The sequence below is a fragment of the Rhinolophus sinicus genome, chromosome 16 (genome assembly GCF_057876585.1).
Source record: "Rhinolophus sinicus isolate RSI-liver-muscle chromosome 16, RSI-T2T, whole genome shotgun sequence".
NCBI classification, from domain to species: Eukaryota; Metazoa; Chordata; class Mammalia; order Chiroptera; family Rhinolophidae; genus Rhinolophus; species Rhinolophus sinicus.
Window position 1 is genome coordinate 122,825,377 of NC_142516.1, and position 26,535 is coordinate 122,851,911.

A 26,535-nucleotide genomic window follows, 5' to 3' on the forward strand; every position below is an offset into this window, starting at 1 on the left:
GTTTATATTAATTTGTGTGATACAAATATTTTTGTTTTAAGTCAAGTTTTTTACCTGAAATTTTAACTGCAATATCTATTCAATTAAGGCTAGTTTCATAGGGCCTAGTGAGTTCTTCCTTAGGGATCCAACTACCTTCTAAGATTGTTTAAACTTCAGCTTGTTCACATTTGATAATGTTTAATGTATTAACGAAATTACCATATAGTAGCTATAAGTTATAGTGCTTAGAAGTTTTGAATATGATTCGAGTATGAGTAGGAGAGGGAGTCAAGTAGCAGGAAAAGAGACAATGTGTGGGATTAGGAAGCAGAAACAGAAGTGACTATTAATTGACACACATTAAATTCCTTCTCATTCTCTTTGTGCCTATTCTTGGCATACTCTTCATATCTATTGGGGTTATTTCAGGATTCTTATATTTTTGGGAGCCTCTAGACTATCAGCCACTGTGGAATTTCAGGTCTCAGCTATACACATATGACAGAACTTCACTTATTCTTTATGGTCAAGAAATGCATTTGTTTCTACATAAGTGATTTTTTTGACAATGTTGCTGCCACTCAAGTACTGTAAAAAATCATTCTTCATTAAAAATATTTTAACCTATAGAATTTCAAAGTAGTTTAACTCCTTTTTTGTGACTTATTTTCATTATCATTTAATAGTTAACCAGACAGTATTACATTTGTATGCCAAACTCATTGTCCCTTTAAAAAAGTCACAGGAGCAGTTCTGTATTTGATATATTTAAATGATACCTGCTAAATACAAAACGCTCAAGAAAACTCTCAAGTATGAATGTGAAGGCCAATATGCTCAGAAAATATTTGATCAGTTCACCTTAAACTGTTAATAAATAAAAACATGGTCAAACAGATGATTCTTCTTTACAAAGGGAATAAATGAATCTTTATATCAGAAATAATAGTGTTGCTACTCACTGCTAGAATGATCTGTGAGCAGACCATATGTTATAAATAATAGATATTAGATTAATTGTAGTTTGGGACTGATAATAATAAGAAAAGTCATTTTTCAGTTACTAAATATATTGTTTTATCTTCTAATTATTTTTCCTTAGTAATCTTAAGAACAGGCAAGTAAAAAATTTTTGAAATTTCAAATGATCACAATAGCACAATATGCAAAGAATAGTTTTGTATATTGGGAGATGAGGAGATATTTATTTAGTATCTTTCAGATTAAGCCTTTTGCAGTTGAGAATGTTTAACTATTTAGATGTGTTACTGTGTAGAAAACCTGAAAACAGGTTTTGCCTATTATGCAGCACTTCTGCATTCCTAATTTATAAAATATTTTTTTCTTTAATTACCATTCCTGATAGGAAACACATAGATCCAATTTCAAAGAGCACTAACAAATTTTAGAAATGTGTTTCTACAAAGGGGCACTACTACATTTAAATCTAATTGTTGCCTGTAATGAAGATGAAATTAAGGGAATGCATGAGAAGCTGGAGTCAAAAATGTTTATCAAAGCCCCCAGAAAAGCATTTCAAGAAGAAAGGTAGACTTAAATAGTTGTGAAAAATATGTTTTTTAGTCCCAGGAGATATATTTAACATTCTGATTTCATGAAACACGTAGAAATATTAGGGCAAAAGCTAGGAAATTTCTCTTTTGGTAACATGGGTATATTACCATTAAACCTCTCCATTGTATACCTAAGTGCCTCATGCGTGGGTCTGATCATGTAAAGAGCAATCCTAGATGAAGGCTAATGCGTCTTACTGAAGTTCTCTACCAAACTGATTGAAGCTGACATTCCTGTTCTGTTTGCAGGAGTGAACTTCATGGAGAGTTAGAAACAGATGCTGAACAATATGGCACATTTGATTTCAAGCTGCTCACGCCTGCCAGCCCCTGGCAGTCTTTATGAGGTCAGAAGATTAGTAAAATTGTAGTCAGCAGGAACACAGGGTATATAAGTAAAAGGAGCTAAGCAGGTGTGCTGAAATGAGTTAGGTGTGAACTTCCCCAGGTGTGTCTTAGTTGCCCTTCAGCATATGGCTGGAGGATCAGACTGGAAAAAGGTAATACTCAAATATTTCTATTTAAATAATGCAACTAGTTAGATTTTTTACATGTTGACTATGAAGTGTACCTATATGTTGGGCTAAACTTATGCTGCTCTTAATTTTAATGTTTCTTTAAAATCTAAATTTTCATGATCACTCATCAATAGATATCAATATCAACTAGGAAAATATGTTGATGGCAAATAATTCAGTTATGATTATGAATTATCTGGGGTTCAGATGGTTCTGGTTTTCTTGGCATCAGTTTATTCTATCTGTATTAAAGTAAGTTCATGTCTAGTTTGTTTTTTTCTTTTGTTTGTTTGATTCTCAACCATAAATGATTGCACTAATTTTTACAAACATTAATGATGTGCCACACTCACGTATGCCTATCTATGTCCAAATTGTCTTAGATTTGTTGAACAGTTCCTAAGCAACTAATGGCTAGAGTTTTATTATTTTATGATGATAAAGGGTTTACAGTATCCAGGCTTCTGATATATTTCAAAAATTCAATTTTATATGGGTCAAAATTTAAATGTCACTGATATATGATTCACTCAAATACATTCTCCAAAATTAGCTTTAAAATGAAATATCAAATTTGTCCCCCAAGACACCAATTTATAATCTGCATTGCAGCATTTAGTAAAACACAGGGCAAAGATAAATACCTTATTTCTTGACATTTTTTTTTCCCTAAGATGTTTCTTACTGGCAGTAACCTAAAAATACATGTATTTCCAGCAAAGTAAAATGAACAAAAATGGATATAAATTTAAAATACATTCATATTGACATGAGCTATGCTTTATCAAAAGATATAACTAACTTGTGTTTTAGAATCTTATAACTCTTATTTCATGGGAAAGTCCCTAAAATCTTTAAAGACCCAAGAGCACTTTTCAGTGTATTACTAAAATAGTTTCCTATTTCCATTTACTAAACAGGTTAGTTCTCAAATAACCTTAGAAATATTTGTATACTCACCTAATTTAAATACTTCTAATAATTTACAGAAACATAAACTGCACTAAGAAATGCAAGGTTTCTTTTCCCTTAAAAGTGTTTTATCTTTTAATCCAGTAACATGTATGTGTGTGTGTGTTCCTGTTCTTGCATTGTAGAATGTGACTGTTGGGGAGTGGCCATTAGGAATTTAGAGGAGATTGGATCAGGAACAGTGAACTTTCCTACACACGCTCTATAAGAAGGACACCAAAAGTAGTCAAAAAAAAATTTAAACCAAGTAAACAAAATGGACATTAGTTAACTTTAATCCTGGACAGGAACAAATTACTTAAGGTTAACTAAAATGAAGGAATATAACCAAAGATATAAGATAGATTTAAATGTTGTGAGTAGAATGAATCAGGGATATTTTTAAATGTTTAAATATAAATTTTATATAAAAATAAGAATTATGACGTTGTCAGTTAATTAAAAATGGTACTAAAGATGTGAGCTAGTAGAACAGGCCTACATAATCTTCAAGTTGCAGAAATGACTATTCTGTCTCAGGAATGATTTCTTAAAAAGATTTATTTATTTGTTTGTTTGTTTGTTTATTTGTTTATTTATTTAGCTGCTGATCTCAAAATATCTTAACAGAGCTTAACTGTGAATCTGGAACATTAAAATCCGAGGTCTGATTTTAAAAAAAAAAAAGGTATGTGTGTCTGTTATGGCATGGATGGAAAAAAAAAAAAAAAAGAGAAGAGAAAAGAAAGAAATCCACGCATTTTCTGAGCTGTTTTCTAGAACAGTCTTGTAAGAGTCACTCAGTAAGTGGTTGTTGGATCATCGAATCAATACCTTAATTTCTTAGATTTTAATTTTGCATGAAAACTACTGAGTTTTTATACTTACCATAGACAGTTGGGAGAGAAGGCAGGGAAGGAAGGTTAGAAGGGAAGCGGTGGAGAGAGGTTGCGACTAAGAGGATGAGAATCAGCAGGCTTCATTTGCAGTGTATTTCCTACCCTGTCACTCAGCTCCATTTCTGAGTAAAACATTAGGTTGGTGCAAAAATAATTGCAGTTTAAAGGAATAATTGCAAAAAACGCAATTACTTTTGCACCAACCTAATAATACCACTTTGCTTTTAGTATCATGTTAAAAAAAAGAAAAATTGGTATTTCCTAGACAGAATATGTAAGGCTACAGACATCCTATGTTTCCATACTATAATAATTTATAATGCACAAAAGACATATACATTTACAAACAATTCCACTTACGTAAAATGTAGAAAAAATTAAGTAAGCAATATGTGAGACAAAGGTCAATGATCAAGCAGGTGTGGCTGTGAGATTCAATCAGATCCACTTGTTACACCTTAAAGTCTCAGGAAATGCCACTTTCAAGTTTCTCTAGTTTTTCACCACCCCATTGTTTCTTAATAACCTGTTTCCCGAAAATAAGGCCTAACCATACCATCAGCTCTAATGTGTCTTTTGGTGTAAAAATTAATATAAGACCCAGTATTATATTACAATGCATTACATTATATTATATTATATCATCATATATTATATTATACTATACCCAGTGTGTTATGTTATGTTATGTTATGTTATGTTATGTTATGTTATGTTATGTTATGTTATGTTATAAAGACCCAGTAAAATAAGACTGAGTCTTACATTAATTTTTGCTCCAAAAGACGCACTAGAACTGATAGTCCGGCTAGGTCTTATTTTCGGGGAAACACGGTACGTGTTTTGTATGTAATAAACATGCAGCTAAGTTAATCCCCTCCCCTTCTTTCTACCTTCCATTTCTACTCATAATGCCATTTACATGCACACACACACACACACACACACACACACACACACACACAGTGACCAAAATTAATTCACATGAAAAAATGGGGTCTTTGGGGCAAACAGTTAATTTAGATTTTTAAAACTGCCATGCCAGTATGAATTATATTAATAATCGTGTTAATAAGAAAGATCTTGCTGATTTTTTGAAGAGATTATTTTGTATCCATTTCATAATTTTGTGGGCACTGAAACAGATTGTTCACCCACAGGCACTGTGAACATTATAAGTAATAGTTTAAAATGTTGAAGTTTTACAAGCCATTGTTCTCATTCTAATTTTTTAATGCAACCATATCGTGTTATAAAATTGCCTTGTTTAATCTAATTTGTGGATAATAGATATTTATATAAAATGGAAATTATGAAAGAATTTATATTACTTTTTAATGTTTAATAACATGATGAGCCTGAAAGAACCGATGTGTTCTATAAAACCTGAATTACTTTCCATTCAGCTACACTGGTTTGTAGTATTTTATCTTTACATTAAAAATGTGTTAATGACGAGTTGGTGAAAACTTTTCATTTAGAATACGTCACTGCACCAATAAATACCAAAGAGTAAACCCCTAAAAATTAATTAATTTTGAGTTCATGTCAAAAAATTACACTGGACAGAGTTAAACAGGTAAGGAAGGCTTTATTCAGAACTATAGTGATAGGGGTCAAGATTATTGAAGTAGAGGAGAGAGATTGAACTTAACTGTTGAAACAAAAGATGGGTGTGTTTTTATGCTTTAAGACGAGCAAGTGGAATCAATAACAGCCATTAATGAGGTTGGTCAATGTGATTAGTCCAGATATGTTCCCCTAGTAGGTGTTTATGGAAATGAGGCTCCTACCTTCTCACAGAAACTGGGAGATAGGGGTGCTATCTCTCTTCATGAATATATTACAGAGGGATAGTTCCCAGGTCCTGAAGAAAGACCTTTCTGGGTTACAAAAGAGACAAAGGTCTTCCAGAAGATTTACATCTCAAAGGAGCAGAGGAAAAATTTACAATTACATATTTTCTAAAGTAAATGCTGTAAGAAAAAAAAGGTGAGGGGTTTGGAGTCAGGAAAAAAAAAATGTCTAAAATTCATTCAAGCTGAGAGAGAACTTTATATAAGCACTAAACCAAAACCAGTTTATTTTAAACATGATGATGGGATACAGAAGAGCATTTCAAATTTGTCTTCTAAATGCATTATAGGACAAATATTAATCCATCACCCTTTATATTCTAATGACAGGATAAAAATATCTAATAAATAGCATCAAAGAACAAATGAGATAGTGGGGAATAGCCAGGTTGTGATCTTAGAAAAGACCAGAAGAAGCCAGAAAGATGAATGCAGTGTTCAGATATCTTGTGTTGTAGGGGTATTTGACTCTCTGGAAGAAGCAGCTGAAAAGCTAAACTGTATATTCAGGAATCTTATGGGCTTGTGGGGGTGGGGGAGGGTGGATGGAGTCAGGGAGTGTTGTTTTTCAAACCCTGTTAAGAGTGGGGAGCCTGGCTAACAACCCAAGTGGTCCTAAGACCCAAAGGACTGTGTCCTAGGAGAAAGGATAAACTAGAATTCAACCTGTCATAACACATTATTGTGTGGAAACTCCAATCCTAAAGATACTATTAAGATGTTGACTTTTATATATAATGTATTAGATAATTCTACACTTGAAACCTATGTAATTTTACTAACCATTGTCACCCCAATAAATTTTAATTAAAAAAAAGATGGTGATTTTGGCACTGAATATTCTAAAATTGGAATGATACAGACAAGATTAGAATGGACCCTGCACAAGGATCACATAATAATTTATGGTGTGTTCTATATTTAAGAAATTTTTTATTATTAAAGGGATCGGAGACTGTTCGTTTGTGCAGTACCTGGCAAAAGAAAATTTTCTCCTGAGTAAGATAACATAAATTGAGGACTCTAATAGTCTAAGTTTTAAACCATCTTCAAGTAAAGAGTTTGCCCCTGGAAAATATAATTGAAATAAATGGTCACTAAACAGAAGAGCAATGGTTTGAAATAATGAACAGTTCAAACTCAAACCCTTAGGATCTGAAAGAAACTGATACAGTGCTGATCAACACATTTTGGTGACAACAAAATGAACAGAAAGAAGGAGTTTATACTCTGGTATCAATATTACATAAAGTGTTATAATTTGCTGCATTTAGTTTGTCCTACAATATGATAATCCTCATTGCTAAAAATATTATGAATTTTAAAAAGTCAACACACCTGTAAACATTTTAGCAGCCCTTTATTATGAATAGCTTTATATTCTTATTTAGAGTAGAAATAAGAAAATATTTAGTTATATTAGGAAATTATTAGATGAAATGTAACTAATACTATAAAATGAGTCCTTAAGGAATCTCCAGGTTTCATCTAGTATACTATGTTAATACAGCTAAACTAAGAGAGAAAAAACACAAACAGTTAGATAATCTAATAGGGGCAAATTATTCCATTGCGTAACCAGACATCTTGGGGAATCAAAGATGGGAAAGTAAATTTGGTCTTCTCAAATTTGGGTTCAATTCCTCAGGGTCACCCCTAGCATGAACATGTCATTGATTCAATTGTAATATATAAGTGCAATGTATATTTCAAATGGCATGGCCCCTAACAGGTAGAAACTGCTTCATCATGTGCTGTATGAAATGGTAATCTATTCCAATGTGAAGGGAGAAACTGGATCTGTTGGGCTCAGTGAAAGATGTATGATAATACTTTTGGCTTTGCGTGATTTTCATCTTAATAAATAACCACAATCTAATCATACTCCATAAGAAGTGCAGTTAATCCATAGTTGTCTATGAGTGACTTCTATTATAGTAATTCAAACTAATATTTGATCTTTATTACTTAGAGGATATATCACTTAGGACAGACTAAGCTGCTTTAGCAGCAAGATGCTAAAACATAGTGTCCTGTTAAGACGGCAGTTTATTTCTCTCTGGGGAAAACAGTATGGAGGGTGAGGAATCCAGAGCTGCTGGGAGGCTCTACTCCATGTGTGTTCTTCCAGACACCCTGATTGGCTGGTCCCTAGTACCACGCTCAGCAAATGTCCTCCATCTCTAGTTCCAAGGGGACTAGAACAGAACCACCATGTTCCAGGCGACTTCAAGGGGGAGAGGAAGTGTACGTCAAGTCCATTCTCTAAAATGATTATCTAAAAGTAGTGTGGATGAATAATGTATTGTTCAAACCAGAACAATTTTGAGAACAAAAGGGGTGCTAACATGCTTATATATCCTTTTTGGGAATATTTATTAACTGACAAATTGGTTTTATTATATACTGGAAGATCTAAAAAAAAATCCATTCAAAATATAAGTTGCTTTTTAAAAATGACTTATGTTCATGTGCCTCCTGTCAAAGAAAGGAAGGTTTTGGTTGTCTTGTACCCAAAAAGACTGAGAAAACAGAGACAAGTTGTCTTACTCTTCATCTTTCAAATATTCGTGTCCATTAAAATGAAAACCTTATTCACTTGCGCTCACAGGATTCTCACATATAGCAGATGACACAAAAGAAGCTAGAAATGGAAATGGGGGGCCTATTATAATCCTTCAGGGACTACCTTTAATTCTACTGTTAATAATAATGGAGAAAAATGGGAGAAAAATGGAGAAAAATGCTAAACTAGACAAGAAGATATAAAGATAGCTAGAATATGTATTCTTTAGTTGGATGTCCATGTAGCCAGCTAAATCTGAAATAAAGAACAGGAAGGTGGTAGTCACTCCAGCATAAAGGTCTTAGTGATTAAGTGGCTCTTCTGCTTTCATGTTTTACCTAGTAATTTCCAGCCCTTTCAAAATATAAATAAAACAAAATATTTGAACAGTGTGAGCAAAAGATTGTCATTTCAGGATAACACTGGATTCTCCTTCCTGTGGTATGGCACAGTAGGTATTTCCAGGCAGAAATCAGGGACAATTGTGCTTTCATATTGTTTCCTATCTCACTTAGAGACAAACAGTCCTTAGCTGCCTATTGCTGAATGTTTCAAATATTTTCAAATATTTTGTCTCATTTTATAGTTGGTAATTGTGGTAGGAAAAGTCCAGAATTAGTTATCAACTCATGATCAGAAATGGAACGTATTAACCAACCTCTCATGTATATTTTTAATGTGATATTTTAATTTTATTACTGTATAAAAATAACCCACCCCAATAAAAATTCAAAAGTTAAATAATATACAATGAAAAAAAAATCCCTCCTACTTTGCAAGAGGCAACCTGTATTATAAGATCCTCGTGCGTTCTACTATAGTTATTATTTGTATTTACAATATGCAACAGAATAAACTCAGTCATAATGTGATTGTAGGGTATAAAAAATTCAATAACATAAAATCTAGAGTTACATTTATTGTGAGATGTAAAATAGTATATATATATTTTTTAGACTAGTACTGTCACAAAAAACACAAAATTAATGTGAAACTTATATTGTGCATGATTGACCAAATAATAAATTGAGTATGCCCCAACTGATCACAAGGCAATGACTTTTAAATTCTCCTCCTCACTCCATTACTTACAAACCATGTATGAATCTCATTCCATATCCTCACAGACACTTGTGATTGAAACTTAATTCTGTCAACATGATTAATGTATAATGTCATTTTGTCCTGTGTTTAAATACCATTGCTCTGATTACTGAGATTAAGCACCAAAATCCATTGTTTATTTATGTTTTCATATTTTGTATACTGTATATTTATACATTTTGTCCATTATTCTATTGGATTATTTTATTATCCTCCACATATTCTAAATGTTAACACTTTGCTGTTTATATGTTGATTATATTTTACATGTTCTTCTAGTTTATGAGCAGTCTCTTCATTTTCCTGAGAGCATCTCTTGAGAAACAGAAGTTAGTAAGCTTAAATCATTCACAATTTTAAGATTTCTTTATCATCAACCCATTTGAGCCTTTTTTCCTGATACAAATGTTATTTGCACTGAAATCATGATATAGTCTTGTACATTTACTTCAAAAACTGTTAAAACTTTACTTTTTCCATATGTCGTTAATTTCAAGGAATTCTCATTTCTGTGTATGGTGTGGAATAAGTATAGATTTTTCTTTTAAGCCAGGAATTTCAAGAAGCTGTGTTACATAAAAAGACTTAATGATGAGAAGGATTTCACACACATACAAACACACACACCACAAGAAAAAATATCTAAATTGGAGATACAAAATAGTAGACGTGTATTGAAAGCCATGTTACTGTTTTAAGATATATATGGTATATGATATATATGTATATATTATATACTATACATATTATGTATAATAGTATAGACAGTATATAATATATAGTATATATATATTAGTATATGTACTAATGTATATATAGTATATATATTACTATGTTATATAGTATATTATATATAGTATATATATTACTATGTTATATAGTATATAATATATAGTATATGCATTAGTATATTAGTATAGTATAATAGTATATATAATACTATATATACTATATATGTATATACTATACATATACTCTATATATACTCTATATATACACAGTATATATAGTATATATATACTATACAGCAATTATATATGTATATATACATATTATATATGTATATATACATATATATAGCATATACACATATATACTATATATGTATATATATACTATATATGTATATATACATACTGTATATGTATATGCTATATATACTATATATACTATATATGCACATATACTATACATAGTATATATATATACTATATATATATAGTAACAAACACATATATATTTATTATTGCTGTTATCTCTTTTAATAGGGATAAATTGCCTTTGCTTTTAACTAAGATAAACCACTCTACTTGTGATTAGGTCTTGTCTCACCTCATTTAATTTAGGCATTTAGGCATTTATTCTACAAATTCTTTGCTTCTTTTCTTGCATCAGCATTTTTTCTTCCTCTAGAAGATCATTATCATCAACAGAAAAGCATGAATATATATACTATATATACTAGCTATCTATTCATGGATAGATAGATAGTATACACACAGACACACAGACACACACAGATATAATGACAGGTAACTTTGGAAGTCTAGTCTAATTGCTACTATTTTATAAGTGAAATAAGAAATAAGGTCATCAGATTTTTAAGCAGAAACTTTACAAGCCAGAGGGTATGGAATCAAATATTCAAACTGTTGAAAGAAAGAAATTACCAGGCACGAATAATATATCCAGTAAACGTATCTTTTAGATATGAAAGAGGACTGAAGACCTTATCAGATATATGTATGTATATATATATATATATATATATATATATATATATATATATATATATATATATATAGAAGCTGAGGGAACTTTCCATCACAAGGCCTGCCTTACAGGAAATACTGAAGGGGGTTATGCTACCTGAAACGAAAAGACAAAAGTATACATAACTATGAGTAAGATGACTAATAGAGAGACAGAAGCAGGAGATGGTAACCTCTATTGAGAATATGGCATGATACACTTAACTATGACGTAAGGGTTAAATGAGGGGAAAAAAAGAAAAAGTGAAGAAGAAGACAATGCTAATGTAGTTCAAAATGAACTCAGAGCATAAATAGAGATACTTTGTGACAATAAAAATATAAAAGGGGAGGAGATAAAGGTCTGAATTTGCAAAGGGGAATGCAGACAAGATGCATGCAGAAGCAAAAGAATATTGAATATATGAAAATTTCTTTTACAAAATTTTAATGTAACCACTCCAAAAGAAAAAGAAAGAGAAAAAAGAAATCCAGAACTGAGACACATAATGTTAAAAAAAAGAAAGAAAGAAAGAAAGAGTACACACAGGAAATAATCATAGATTACCACCAACTAAAATAACCAGAAGAAGTACATAAGCAAAGAAACAATGGAGACACCAAGCTACCAGAAAACAGAAGACAAAAATGGCTATAGGAATTCTTCACATATATTAATAATCACCCTAAATGTAAATGGATTGAACTCATCAATTAAATGGCACAGAGTAGCAGATTGGATCAAAAAACAAAACCAAACCCTATATGTCACCTCCAAGAGACACATCTCAGCCATGAGGACAATATAGACTCAAAGTGAAAGGGTGGAATATGATACTCCAAGCAAATGGTATCCAGAGAAAAGAGAGTGTAGGCATACTGACATCTGACAAAATACACCTCAAAATAGGTAACATGAGAAAAAGGTGGACATTTCATAGTGACAATACATAAAGAAAACATAACACTTATCAATATATATGTCCCAATCAAGGAGCACCAAAATACATAAAGCAATTACTAACAGAATTATAACCCATTGGAGAGCTATGAATAGATCATCTGAACAGAAAATCAATAAGGAAACTTAGGGCTTAAATGACACATTAGAGCAAATGGACATTTACAGAGACTTTGACATTTACAGAGCCTTTTGGCCCAGAACACCAGATAATACATTCTTTTCTAGTGTACATAGAACATTCTCAAGGATAGACCATATGTAGGTGCAAAACTAGCATCAACAAATTTAAGATTGAAATCATACCAAGCATATTTGCCTACCACAGTGCTTTGAAATTGGCGATCTATTGCAGAAAGAAAGTAGGAATAATCATAAATATGTGAATATTAAACAACATGCTACTGAGGAACAAAATAAAAGGAGAGTTCAAAAGATACATAGAAACAAATGAGAATGAAAGTGCAACTTATTAAAAAATTTGGAATGCAGTCAAAGCTGTTATAAGAGCAAAGTTTATGGCAGTACAGGACTGTCTCAAGAAACAAGAAAAATCCAAAATAAACAACCTAGCATTACATCTTGAAGAACTAGAGAAAGCAGAACAAGTGCAGCCCAAATTCAGAAAAAAAGAAGGAAATAATAAAAAATTACAGTATAATTAAATGAAGTAGAGAACAAAAAAGGCTATAGAAAAAAAATAATGCAATAAAGCACTTGTTTTTTGAAAAGATTAATAAAATTAACAAACCCCTAGCTAGAGTCACTCAGGAAAAAAAAAAGAAAAAAAAGACTGAAGTACACAAAACCAGGAATGAATTAGAAGTTATGACAAATATGACAGAAATTCATAGGATCATACAAGAATACTATGAAAGACTATATATCACCATTTTCAATAACCAAGAGGAAGTGGATATGTTCTTAGAAGTATATAGACTAAATCACGATAAACTGGAAAATCTAAATAGACCAACTAATAGCAAGGAAATTGGAAAAATTATGAAAAACCTCCCAAAAAGCCAAAGTTCAGGACTAGATAGCCTCATTAGTGAATTCTACCAAACATTGAAAGATGATTTAATACCTGTCTTTCTCAAACTCTTCCAAACAATGAAGAAGAGACAATAGTTTCTAACTCATTTTATGAAACCATCATTGCCCGAGTACCAAATCTTGATAAGAATAACACACACACACACACACACACACACACACACACACACACACACACACACAACACGAACAATACAGAAATATAGACCAATATCTCTGATGAACACAGATGCAAAAATCCTAAACAAAATACTAGCAAGTGAATACAATAGTATATTAAAAATATTCTACACCACAACAAAGTGGGGTTCATTCCAGGGATACAAGGCACAGGTTGATAAATGTTATATACCACACAGACAAAATAAATAATAAAAATTATAGGATGATAGCAATAAATGCAGAAAAAGTATTTGATAAGATACAACATCTATTTATGATTAAAACGTTTAATAAAATCGGTATTGAATGAGAGTACCTCCTCAGGATACAGGCAATATATGAAAAAACCCTCAGCTAATATCATACTTAATGGTAAAAACAAAAGAAAGCTTTTCTCTATGATCAGGAGTAAGACAGGGTTACCCCATCTCGCCATTGTCATTCAACATAGTATTGGTAGTCTTAGCCAGAGCAATCAGGCAAGAGAAAGAAACAAAAGGCATCCAAATGGTGAATGAAGAAGTCAAATTGTCACTTTTTGCAGATAACATATGATTTTTTATATAGAAAACCCTCAAGACTCCACCAAAAATCTATTAGAAATAATAAATACAGTAAAGTTGCAGGATACAAAATCAATATACAAAAATCAATTGTATTCCTATGTACTGCCAATGAAATTTAAGAAAAAGAAATGAAAAAATTCATTTTGCAATTGCAGCAAAAACAATAAAATGCCTAGGAATAAACTTAACAAATGATGTGTGGGACCTATACACTGAAAACTGTAAGAAAGAAATTGAAAAAGACAAAAGAAATTGAAAGATATTCCATGTTCATGGATTAAAAGAATCAACATAGTTAAAATGACCATACTAACCAAAGCAATATAGAGATTTAATGCCACCTCCATCAAGATCCCAATGGCCTTTTTTAAAGAAATAGAATGAACAAACAAAAATCATCAGATTTGTATTGAATCACAAAAGATTCTGAATAGACAAGGCAATCCTGAGAAAAAAAGAACAAGTCTGGAAGTTTCATACTCCCTGATTTCAATTTGTACTGCAAAGTGACATAATAAAAGAGCATGCTCTTTGCAGAAAAACAAACAGACCAGTGGAACAGAATTGAAAACCCAGAAATAAACCCACATATATATGAGCAGATAATTTTCAATAAAGGTCCCAAAAACATACAATGGAGAAAAGGAAATCTCTTCAATACTTATGCTGTCAAAGTTGGAAAGCCACGTGCAAAAGAATGAAACTACAGTGGTATCTGTCACCATACATCAAAATTAACTCAAAATTGATCAAAGACCTGAACAGAAGACCTGAAACAATAAATTGCATAGAAGAAAGCATAGGTACTAAACTTAGGAATCTGGAGTTCACAGCAGATTTTATGAATTAGACCTCAAAGGCAAGGGGAGTAAAAGTGAAAATAAACTAATGGATCTTTATCAAACTAAAAAGCTCCTGCATAGCAGGAAAAAACGTGAACAAAACAAAGAGGCAACCTACTTAATGGGAGAAGATATTTGCAAACAACATGGCCGATAAAGGGCTAATATCTAAAATATAAAAAAACAACTCATACAACTCAACAACAGCAAAAAACAATCCAATTAAAAATGACCAGAGGAGCTGAACAGACACTTCTCCCAAGAAGGTATACAAACAGCCAACAGATATATGAAAAAATGCCCAACTTCCCTAGATGTTAGGAAAATGCAAATCAAAACTACAGTGAAATACCACTTCGTACCTTTTAGAATTACTATCATCAATAGGAGAAATAATAACAAGTTTGGAGAGGAGAAAAAAGAACCCTCATATACTGCTGGTGGGAAAGTAAATGGATACAATCACTATAGAAAACACTGTGAGGGTTCCTTAAATAGTTAAGAATAGAATTACCATATGACCCAAAAATCTCTCTTCTGGGTGTCTACCAAGAAAATCTGACAACATTTATCTGTAAAGATATATGTACCCAATGTACATTGCAGCTTTATTTACGGTGGGCAAGACATGGAAACAACCATAGTGAGTTTTGGTAGATGATTGGATGAGAAGGATGTGGAACATATACACACACTCAGCCATAATGATTTTCCTGAAGGATGTGGAATATTACTCAGCCATAGGAAAAAATGAAATACTGCCATTTGCAACAGCATGGATGGATCTTGAGATTATCATGCTAAGCAAAACAAGTCAGACAGGAAAAGTTGCGGACCATATAATTTCACTGATATGTGGGATATAAAACTGAAAACAACAAACAAACAAAACAAAGAAACAAAAACTCATAACCCCAACAACAGTTTAGTGGTAACCAGAGGGTAAGGGAAGAGGGAAGATGGTCCAAGTAAGTAAAGTGGGTCAAATATTTGGTAACATAATGAAAACTGACTCTGGGTGGTGAACACACAATGCAGTATATAGATACTGTATTATGGAATTGTGTACATGAACTCTATGTAGTTTTATTAACCAATGTCACCCCAACACATTTAACATAAAATAAATAAATAAACAAACAAACAAACAAATAAATAAATAAATAAATAAATACACCTTCATTTCTAATCATGGAGACCAGGAAATATAAACTGTAATTATTGTCCTTTTATTTATTAATAGATTTTATATCTTGGAGCAGCTTTAGTTTCACAGCAAAATTGAGTGGAAATACAGAATTCCCATATGGCCCCTACCTCCACACGTGCCCAGCCTTTTCACTGTCATCATCCGCCACCATCAATGAAACTACATTGACTCATCATTATCACTCAAAGTCCATAGCTTACAATAGAGTTCACTCTTTGGTGTTATTCATTCTGTAGATTTGGAGAAATGTATAATGTCATGTATCCACCATTATACTATCACACAGAAGAATTCCATTGACCTAAAATCTTCTGTGCACTGTCTATTCATCTCTTTTTCTTCCCCAACTACTGGCAAGCACAGATGTTTTTTACCTTTTCCATTGATTGGCCTTTTCTAGATGTCATATATTTGCAATACTACTGCATATACGGTATGTAGCCTTTTCAAATTGGCTTCTTTTACTTAGTAATAGTTACTTAAGTTTCCTCTATGTCTTTTTATGGCTTGATGCTCTTATCTTTTTAGCACTGGATGCATTTCATTGTCTGATGTGCCACCGTTTATTTAGCCACTCACCTACTGAGGAGCATCTTGGTTGTCAATTATGAATAGGCTACTATAAACATTTGTGTGCAAGTTTTTGTGTAAATATGAGTTCTCAACTCCTTTGAGAGTTGAGAACATGATTTGCATACCAAAGAGCATGATTTGCTGTATGTATGGTAAGAGTATATTTAGTTTTGTAAGAAACTGACAAGCTGTCTATTAAAATGACTGTACCATTTTGCATTCCTACTAGCAATGGATGAGAGTTTCTGTTGTTCCATAGCCTCACCAACATTTGGTGTCATCTGCCCTTTATTTTCATCAGCTTCCATATCAATTATTTTTGTTCATGTGTTCTTAAAATGAATGCCTTCAACTCATCCTCTAACCTTTTATGAACAACTTGAGTCAGTTCCTTGAAATCTAAAAAACTCCAGGAAAAAAAGACAAAAAAGAAAAATACTGTTAACCATTTATTAAGAGCTGTACGTTTCAGAGTAAAGGAATGATACTAAATTCACGATGATATGGGACCTCATTAGCTGAACATATTCCAATAGCTGAAGAAGAGGTATGGTGTTTCATCATATATTTCCTACATTTCCTTTTCTTTTAAGTAAAGTTAAACATAAGATAGTCAAAACATTGTGTGTTGTGGTAAAAATCATAGCAGTTCAAAAAAATATCTTACATGTTTTAAATTATAGGAAATTCAGGCCTAATAGTTTTATGGTTAATAAACCAGAGTAGATATAACTAAACAAAATAATTTGTTGCAGATTGTGATAGACAGGTTTAGTAGACGATAAACTACCAAAGGAGAATAAAGTAGTATAAAGCTACTATGAGAAGTTATCAAATAAAAATAAGATTATTGTGTCATTTCTATTACCCAAACTCAATTTAGAATACTAATAGGATAATAAAAATCATTAGTATGTAAAACAACTCACAGTGGTAAAAAGCATAAAAATATAGGTACTAAATTTCAATGAAAAATATTAACATTCATTAATGAGCTCATAAAATCAAATGCTTAAAACCAAAGTACTTCGATATCTCAAAGTTTGTTTTAAAGGTTTTTGCCGGCAGGTTTGAGCTTTTTCTAATTAATGACATGCAAAAGTATTATGTCAGTGTAAATTCATGTAAGTAATTTTGTAGAGATATTTTATGAAGTTAAATATTAATAAGTTGTATAATTATTACTGTAAATTATTTACAAAAGTAAAAAGAAATATAAGGTGAACTTAAAAGGAAGGAGATATTATGTATAGCACAATAAATTGAATATAGCAAAATCATAAATTAGAGGAAGAACATTTGTCACCAGCAGCAGTGATTTCCCAAAGGGAAAAAAATAAGTATTCTGTGGGTAGGTCTTAGGTAGGATCACAGTCTGTTGATATATATATATATGCATATATGCATATATGCTCAATTAGGGGAATATAAAATATTGTTAAATAATAGATGAGTTTCTGCCATTTGGAAATGCACAGAGGAGTTTGGGGCCTGATTCTTCAAGATATTGAGGCACAGTTCGAAAAGGGGGTAATACTTAGACATTGATATGTACATTGACTAAAAAGAAAATAAAACTATTTTCATTAGCATTATATTGAAATATGATTCTTTTGTTCTTTAATACCACAAAATTAAGTATAAATCTTCTCAGTTTGTAATGTAAAATACAGAACTTTACCATGATGTTCTTGTATGATTGGAAATATTGCACTTTCTAAAACAACAACATAATAGCTCATTGAATAAGTATTCATTATGATGTCAGATTGGTGAGTAAATAATATATATCTGAACAGTTAACTCTTCTGGCATACATCAGATTTTTTGCTGGCTTCCACTATAAAGAGATCCAAAGAATACCTTTAATTATAGCAGATTTGACCATTTCAGATTTATCCCACACATTTTAGAGTGTTGCACTTACAAGATTAAAGTTGTCTGTGACTTAAAATTTTCAATATCTCTTCAGTGACTAAATTTATTTGGATATAACAAAAGGTTTTATCAAGGGCAAGTAATTGATTTTTCAGTATGAATCAAAATATAACAGTAAATTTAAGTATTTTAGCCTCTGAATATAATTTCAAAGTTATTTGGAGGAGAAGGTCTGCAATATATAATTTAGAAAAGTATTTTTTTCTTTCAAATGGACAGATATATTTTAATTTTGTGTGAAGAGTTGCCTAGCATTATTTATCATTCCTAGTCTTTAAATTAATTCATAGAGCTTCCTATAAAGTAAAAACGTACCTAACATTAAAGGAGAAATATGATGACTATTACTGCAAAATGTACTTCTGATTTTTTTTTAAATGGGTTTAAGAACTAATTTCTAGCATATCTACATGAACACATGAGTTTATATGTCTGTGTGCCTACAGATTTGTAAGTATATAGATCTCCCCTGCGTGGGGGGGGGAAAGCATCTTAATCATCTACACTAATTTGTAACACATGAAAAATAATTAGCAGTGTGGATATTTACATGTGCAAGAGGTAGTTTAAGTATTTTTATAATCCAAATTGAAAACAATTTGATTAATGCATGTATTTTAGAAAGTATTTTTAATACTTTAGTTTTAAGTGTAAAATAGATTTTTTAGAGGACGTTAAATCATGTTGTTTCAAGTAATTCTTCCCAGTAGCAGATGCCCTTCATCAATGTGAAGGTTTCTACCCCTTTCAATAAGGAATTTCTTATTTCATCTGTAAATCAACCCCCTCCCCCTTTCTCCCCCTACCCTGCACCACACGCACATACAATGGCTTCCTCAAAATTTGGCAATGAATACTACTACAGATGAAGACATAATTTCAAAAAATATATATATTTACAGAAGCAATTTTAACTTCTGCTGGAATATATTATGAACAGTCACTCCTACTCATCTATTTATTTTCATCAAACGTTTTCACTGACACCTACGTAGTTGAAAATACTGGTGGAAAATTACTATTATTTTTTGTAAAATCATTTGTTCATGTAATGAATTCATTCTTTTGCATGTTGTATGTATTTCCTTGCCTAATATTTATTCCAGGATAGAGGGTAGGAAATTAATGATGCTTTTAATGAGGTTATCTCATATGTACAATATTATAGTAAAATTAAAGAACTTTGGCTTAACATAATGGCAATAGCAGACACAGGAGAAAGTTTCTTCATTCTTAATTGTTTTACACATAAAAATTTTATTTGAAAATAGTTGTAATTTTAAGTTATTATCTTAGTTAAATAGAACTTTATTTCTGTAATAAGACACAAAGAGAGTACTTCATAAACCATTGTAACACATTTTAATATGTATAGAAGCAGGTATGAATTTTATTATAGATTTTAATTCATTGTAAATTAACTCTGTAAATCAGTATGTAAACCAGATTGTTATTTAACTGGGCATTTCTCAGATATCATTCAGAATTTGTAAAACCTACAAAATGTAAATACTATTTATTTTATGTAAAGACATCAATTACCACTTCATGATCAGTCAACTCAAACACGTTCTTGCAGTTCTTAAAAACCATAAAACGATGAACTAGTTATGCGTTTTAGAGAGAGATCTTTGCCAACTTTTGTAGGGATTGTTATTCAGCACGGATGTTATCCTCTTTCTTTGTATTTAAAATGAAAAATAGAAATGTTATTATAGAATTATTTATAGAAACAATGTTATTTTTTAAACCATGATACACACAGAGAGAGGTATTTGTATAAGAAGAGTATTCTTTATTTGTATGGGAACAGTATTTAAATATTGGTACATCCTTCTCCTAGTTCAATAGGAATTATACTGTGGCCTGTCAGGTCAGTGTCAGGGAATAGGATTGTTTTAATATTGCAAAATATGCATATGTATTGCCACATTCTCATGTATTACCACTGAGTTTCTTTATAATTTAACGATAGCCCAGCATATTTATGAAACAAGTTTGAATTATTCTATGTGTAGCCTAAACTTGAAAGAGTAATTACAAAGTAAATATGTTAATATTGGGTCTTGAGTTCATCAACTCATTAACTGTATAAACTCTATAAAATGTCTATAGCTCAGAGACAATGACATTGTAGGTCTCTCAGAGATGTGATGATTGAGCAAATATCTCTGTTTGGTTTTTAATCCAATAATAATCACGACCAAGCAGCTTTTTTAAATCAAGGCATTAGTGGAGGGAGATTCATGATTTTTTCTAGTATTTCAAAAATTCAATTGAAATTATACCTGCAATAAAACTGCACAAACCAAACAAAGATCAAAGTGTTTGTTTATAACTGGAACCACTTAAAATTACTATAACACCTGTGATCACATACTGAAAACACTGAATTTTAAAAAAGCTAGGAAAGCAAATTTTTCATTATTTGCGAAATGTGGTTTGATGGGAAAAGCAGACCAAACACTTTTGGGGAAAGTATATAAAAGTGGAAAGCAATAAAAGTGATCCCTAGAGAACAAGAGAGAAAAACCTTTGAAAATTAAAATTTGCAGTGAATGAAACCTAAACTGATGTATTTTTACATTATAAATCTGGTCATAATGAGTATACGTAGATAAAAATCAAAGAAAATATTTTAATTATAGAAAGGGCAAAAGAATGATGGGTTTCCTGAAAAAGATGCATCACACCAAAAGAGTTTTCACAAACCTACTTAATTTCTACAAATTTTGGTGTTTATATCACAATTACTACCACTGTTTACCATCCTTTAGGATTATAATAAGTTCTGAGTTTGATAATGTGTCTTTTTTAAGACATTTTTTTTTTTCTGTTTTATTACAGTGCTAACTTTTTTTAAAACAAGGTGCCTATGGGAGGAGGGGTATGATCACTGTCTAATAAAACTGAAAATGTGTAGTTTATTGTTAGGTGGAGTGAAAAATTGTAGCTTTCTGTGACCCAGTCTGTTAGGTAAGAAATCATAAAAATGTCACCGACATGGGAAACGGACAGCCATTGATGTTTCCTGACCCAGGGTGAAATTAAATAAATAAATAAGCAAACAAACAAACAAATGAAAATCTTATAGAAAATATAGAGATACTTTGATCTAATAGATATTGCAACTTTCCTCTTCTTGAACATATGCATATATACCGTGTTTCCCTGAAAATAAGACCTAGCCATGGACAATCAGCTCTAATGCATCTTTTGGAGCAAAAATTAATATAAGACCCGGTATTACATTATATTATATGATATGATATTATATTATATTATATTAGACCCGGTCTTATAGTAATATAACACCAGGTTATATTTTATTATATATATTTGTGATATATACATATGTATATACACATATATATGTATGTAATATATATTCTATAATATATATTATGTATTATATAATATATATTTTTATATAATATTATATATAAATATATGTATAATAAATTATATATATATATATATATATATATATATATATGTACACATTTGTGTTTATAAAACCAAAAACATTTTAATTAGAATTATACTAACATTTAATAACTGTCCATCAAGAAAGTATTTTCCGGAGTAAATTCCACTAAGCTCATATGATTTCTTCAAAGTGGAAGATGCCTAGAATTATAGATTGAATGGTGTAATATAATTAAATATAAGTTATAATACATTTAAAACCAAATATAAATTGTTATACTGTATTGTCATCATGACATATGGATTGAGAGCACCTCCCAAGAAGTTATTAATCGGATTTATTAAAAGTAAGTAAGATATGTGGTAATTCCTCTTCTTAAGAAATTTACATTCTAAAAGAATGATATTTATTTTAAATTAAAATCATTTTTGTTAAAAGTTATTTGAAATACCTGATTTCAAGGTTTATCCAGTATCCAGGTGATCCTCCATAAAGTTTGTTTTCACACTGCACTAATAAAGAGATTGGAAAAGATCACTTTCCTTAGGTCAGCCTGAATCATTTTAGGTTGTACAATAAAGCATAGGGTCTTTAAAATGGAAGATGATCAAATGTTTTTTCGCTCTTACATAGTGATCAGTCTGTCCACATTTATTGATGGATTTCATATTTGTGAAATTGCCTATTTACAAAACTAATTTGTAACTCCCCAATCAATATCCTCAGGGCTTTTTCAGTCATCTGTGGATATGTGCAGAATGGTGAAGAACTTGAGTCACCTGATGTGCACATTCCTAGCTGAGGTAGGGCAGGAGGACTCCACATTTGTGTTTCAGCGCTCATACTGTAAATACATGTCCCTTTCCAATCTATTTACTGCCAAGTTTCTTTGCATTTTCGTGCTTTTTGTTGGTGATTAAGCTGTTTAAAATGGCCTAGCACCGAAGGGCTGTTAAGTGTTGCTAAACCCCAGTGATGTGCCTTACAGATAAAATATGTGTGTGTTAGGTAAGCTTCATTCAGGCATGAGTTATATAGTGGTTGGTTATGAGTTCCGTGTTAATGAATCAAAACTATGTTAAAATAAGTTGTCATAAAAAAGAGAAACACACATAAAGCAGGATTTATATTGAGAGATTGACAAAAATGTTGTGACCAGAAGCTTGCAGGAACTTAATCTTGAATTACCCCTTAGGAGCAATGGTTTTGTATTCACTAATTCAGTATTCACAGTGACTTTATATAGACTATAACTGTAATTTACGAGAATCAACTCTGTTTCAAATTTAACATAAGATTCTTCAAGTTATTAATATTTTATTTTTTCTGACTTGTTCATTCTTAATGCAAATAAATTCCTGATGTGTTAGAGCAAGTAAAAAATATCATTATGTTTCCCTTTACTATATCACAGATAGGTAAATAAATAACCACATCTATAGGTTGAACTTATATTTGGAAAAGTTTATGGGCATTTCTGATTATTTCAGATACTGATGTATTTACTCAGTGTGATTACTTTGATGTGTATATGACATTCATTTGAACCCTTTTTAACTTTACTTGCCTAGGAAGTAAAATTATCCATTTAGTTAGATCATCATAATAACGATTATTGACACAACTTTATTTGATATTTAAATTAATATGTGGAGCAATTTATTGTATTTACTAATGTTAAATGGGCACTGTCAGGGTTATTTTTATTCATTTAACAGCTTATTCATAATATTTAGTAAATATTAAATTGGCTTTCAAATTTGTGTAGCCAATGTGACATTTGTAGTCAATTACTTTTCAAATGAGTTGGTGACAATTATAGGATATGTTGAATAATTGATTAGCAAAAGGGATCTCCCTTTGAGGGAATTTGTATGGGAAGCATAATCTCCATTGATATATTCAATTCAGCAATTCAGGCCTCCTTATGTATACCATCAAAATAATTGAAGATTTGGTCATGTACTTAGAATTAAATTGGACTGATATGTGTGATTGCTGGCAGAAATGTAGCATACATCTGGTTGTTAGTTAACATCCTTAATAATATAGTATCATTGCCAAGAGTATGATTCATGAACATATGGTAATACTGGATAATCCTGTATTTTTCATCACTGCCAATTATTCACCATTCTGTGATATGAGGTATACTAAATGAATATAGTGACATTCTACATGTCACAGATAGTCTACATTCTGAATCATTTAATCATTTTGGGAAATACTATAAATTTTCCATGCTTTAGTCTGTGTTACATTTGTGAAGAAAACACGAGTTATGAAAGAAAGGCTTATTGAGTTCTTAAAGGAAATAAAAAGTCCATTAAAATAGGATGTATAAGTTTAGTTTTTATAGGGGTTAGAAAAAAACTTAATTAAAATTTACACATCTGTCTGCCTGAGAATATTTTTTGCAAAGGATTCAGAGAAATGAAAGGTTTTTCCTGAAGGCACTCCATCAGTCAGCCTTGATGTGTTCCTTTCACTGCACTGGTGAAGTGACTATTGTACGTGTGGACCTAGATCATTAAAATTCTAATAAGTGAGTGACATTGTTAAGACTACTTACTATTTTTCAGTGCAAGTATCTGAACACACCTGAGGACTGGTTATTTTTATATTAGTGGGGGGCTGTGACAAGCCAGTCTTTTTTCACCACTCTGGTCTAGATGACTTTCTGAGCCTTTTCAAAAAGGTTGATTATATCTTTGGCACTTTTCATTCACACCTTTATGTGCTTATCTATCTTTTGTATCAGAATGATTCTCAGTTTAATTACTGATTAAATCCAGTCAACACACACTCTGTCCTCATCACGTGCTCAGAAATACACTCAAACAGAAAATAAAGAGAATAAATATATCAGAAGTAATTTTCTAAAAGTGACTTTCCAAGTGATTCTCCAAGTACACAAGGGCTAAGAATGTCGGATCTGGAATTAAATGAAGTTAATTCTGGCTCTGACAAGTTTTAGATGTAAAATTTGTTGTTTTCATTACCTATGTAAGAATTTATCACTTTATCTTTAAAATGAAATTAATAATAGTATCTACATCATAGAGAAAATTAAATTATATGTTTTAATTCCCTCCAAATATTTTTTATTAAACATCTACTATATGACAGAAACTTTACTATGTGACAGCAATTTTGCTAGACACTGGAGAATGAGGAGAACACAAAAACAAAGAATAAACCTTTAGTAAGACAATCATTCATCAAATGATTACATAAACAAATGTAAATTTGCAATTGTGATAAATGTTGTAAAGATTCCTATTTTCCATTCACATATGAGAGGTATTTGAGAGAATAAGTAGTGTCACATAGAGATCCCCTAAGTAATGCTTAAGCTCAGAAGAATGAGTAATATTTAAAAAGGAAAATGCAAGAAGGCAGGACAAGAACTATATGGCTGAGTGAGAAAGCAACGGTTCAAGGGAGTGAAAATTTGAACTGTAGTGTTATGTTTGAACTTCAGACCCTTATGACTAATCCCTTTACAATATTACAATATTACCTAGGTTGATGGGCAGGTGAGACTGAGGCAGTTTTGCCTGCTATGGGACATTTGTTAATATCTAGAGTCATTTTTGGTTGTCACACTTGGGCAAGTATTATTGGCACTTAATGGATAGGTGCTGGGGATGTTGCTAAATATCCTACATGGTCAACAACTGCCACAGCAAAGAATTATGCATCCCAATGTGTGAATAATGCTGAGGTTAAGAAACTCTGCTATAATTAGTGGTGAGGTTATGGGCTTCATAAGGCATCCAAGGAGCTTCGTCTTTCCCTAAAATGATAGTCATGGACATGTTTTAAGGAAAAGATGAAGGAGTAACGAAAGTGGTGGTGGTGACTTGATTGGATTTCCATTTTGAAATGCCTCTGGTTGTGGGGTGGAGAACTGAGTGGGAGGGAGAAGGTGGGCTATAAGGATTTCAAAAGACCAATGAGCAGGTTATTGTAGTGGAATCAACACAGGATAATGTTTGATTAGGGTGGCGATGGACTGCACAAAAAGCCAGTGCATACACGTGGGATAATCATGTGTTAAGTACGTTAATTATTATTTCATCTTCATACATTGTCAGGTGACAGAAAGCTTGATTTTATCGAGCAAGTTGAATTGATATGCTTGTTGTACAGCAATTTATTTTGGAAAACAAAAGAATGATTTATGAAAAGTCAATGAAAATCTATAAAGGTCTAATTTTTATATTTTTTTCTCTAAAGATCTGCATGGACATGAAACAAAAAATGCTTAAAGATTCTCATGGCCTACAGTTTATTTATCCATGAAATTATTAAAGTGAAATACTTATTTAAATCCTTATTTAGTTCACATTTCAATGTTATTAAATATTTGTTGCACTCCTACCATTGCTGAGTTAGATGAGGCACTGCCTTGTTCACAAGCGCTAATAAACTTCAAATATATGGTGATGGAAGGAGAACTGACCTTGGGTGGTGAACACACAATGCAGTATATAAATGATGTATTATAGAATTGTACCCTTGAAGCCTATGTAATTTTACTAATCACTGTCATCCCAATAAATTTAATAAAGATTAATTTGAAAAAATAGA

At 31.4% G+C, this 26,535-nt stretch overlaps 1 protein-coding gene and 1 non-coding gene across 3 annotated transcripts in view; both read left to right on the forward strand.

The window, feature by feature from the left end:
* SGCZ (sarcoglycan zeta) overlaps positions 1 to 26,535 on the forward strand; it is an 804,816-nt gene that overhangs the window by 564,955 nt on the left and 213,326 nt on the right. The gene's annotated exons all lie outside the window — the stretch shown is intronic.
* Positions 6,600 to 6,705, forward strand: LOC141571393 (U6 spliceosomal RNA). The gene has a single exon (XR_012496139.2). It is a non-coding gene; the product is annotated as a U6 spliceosomal RNA (small nuclear RNA).